Raw genomic sequence first — 2,039 nt, 5'->3', positions numbered from 1 at the left:
GTGTGTGTGTGTGAGAGAGAGAGAGAGAGAGAGAGAGAGAGAGAGAGAGAGAGTATGTATGTGTCCATCCCTTCCCTCTGTCCCTCCCCCTCCCTTTTCAATACTCTCATGTATCCCAGGTTACCCTGGAACTCAAGGATGACATTAAACTTCTGGTCTTCTCGCCCCCACCTTCCAGTTGCTAGGATTGTGCACATATGCCACCACCCCTGGTTTCATGCCGTGCTGGAGAGCTAACCCAGGGTTCTGCACAGGCTAGGCAAGCACTCCACCAGCTGAGACACATTCCAGCCCCTCTTCCTCCTCCTCTTCCTCCTCCTCCACAGTCACAGCATTCTAGTCTTGAACTTTGACCCCTTGAGCTCTATCTAAGCTGACCTTTCCACTGTTACTGTCCTTTCCCCCAGTTGAGAACTGAACCTAGGGTCTTATGCTTGCTAGGCACACACTAAATCCCCAACCCCAAGATCTTTCCGCTTGCTCTGGAACATTTGGTAGTTCTTTTGGTCTTTGTGTAACACTGCTTTGACTTCTCCCCCATGGAGAGGAGTGAGGCGCTGGACCAGATGATTTAATTTACAAAACCAGGAAAGGAGGGACATCCAGGGGCCCCATTTACTGTATCATGGAAGGAGCAATAGCCAGCAGAATGAGACAGAAGCGCAGAATTAACAGCAGAAGGGCCATTGGCTTCAAGTCTCTCCTATGAGCAGACTCAGTGTGGATCTGCACACTAGGGGTCTTTCAGAGCCTGAAGCTGACCCCTCCCAGCACCAGATGGTGACTTCCTTGTCACTTGTGTGTGTGTGTGTGTGTGAGAGAGAGAGACAGAGAGACAGAGAGACAGAGAGAGAGAGAGAGCAGGAAATTGTCTCAAGACTGCTGGTTCTTGTCTGACACAAACTCTGTTCATCAATAAACTCAGCATGCATCCTTCCTGTGCTTGCTTATTCATGAAACAAATGTGTCCCAGGAGAACACTAGAATCACAAAACCAAGCATGGAGCTCAGTTGGTAAGAGAGGACAGATGGCAGCAATGGTGGGAGCAAACTTGTATATGGGATGTCTGGAGGAAAGGACCCAGCTAGCTGGGTACTGGGAGGGCCTCACCGAAGCAAGACTTTAATTCCTGCAGACAGCAGAAAGTTCTCAAGCACACCGAGGCAAAAAAGTATATATGCCTTCAAAATTACATATAGGGAGCCAGGCTTGGTGGCATACACCATGGCATCTGAGGCAGAAGGATTTGCTGCAAGTTTGAAGGTAGCCAACATATAATATAGGAACACCCCACCTCCATCTGTCTCTCCAGATCTGAGGACCGTGGGGAATGCAATCTGAGGGAGTCTCGCTCATACAGTCAAGAGCTTAATGATTGCTGAAGTGTTTTTAGATATAACTGTAAAATTCACGGAAGTAGAGTTAAGACTGAGGTGAAGAAAACAAGGCCCGTCCTGCTAAATCATCAGATGGCCACTTGATGTGCAGGAAGTACTCTAAGCACGCCGGTGGCATGTCATCTGAATTTTACGGAAGCCTTGATGCATGGCCCTTGTCTCTGTTTCTTGGATTAGAACATGGCCAAGTCTAACAAACAGCTCCAGCAGACCCTAGGTTCAGTTAACCCCAAAAGTTCCACCTGATTTCACAACTTTAGCCTACACTCCCAGTCCTAGCCAACCTCTATTTCCAACTGACCCCATCTCCAGCTGAACCCCATCTCCAGCTGACCCTCCCAACTCCAGCTGATCCCCCATCTCCAGCTGAACCCCCATCTCCAGCTGACCCCCATCTCCAGCTGACCCCCCATCTCCAGCTGATCCCCCATCTCCAGCTGATCCCCATCTCCAGCTGAACCCGTCTCCAGCTGAACCCCCGTCTCCAGCTGATCCCCCATCTCCAGTTGATCCCCCATCTCCAGCTGAACCCCCATATCCAGCTGATCCCCCATCTCCAGCTGATCCCCGTCTCCAGCTGAATCCCCATCTCCAGCTGATCCCCCATCTCCAGCTGATCCCCCGTCTCCAGCTGAACCCCC

This window comes from Microtus ochrogaster, unplaced genomic scaffold (assembly GCF_000317375.1).
Source record: "Microtus ochrogaster isolate Prairie Vole_2 unplaced genomic scaffold, MicOch1.0 UNK121, whole genome shotgun sequence".
Classification (NCBI taxonomy): domain Eukaryota; kingdom Metazoa; phylum Chordata; class Mammalia; order Rodentia; family Cricetidae; genus Microtus; species Microtus ochrogaster.
This window is presented reverse-complemented; position numbering follows the sequence as displayed.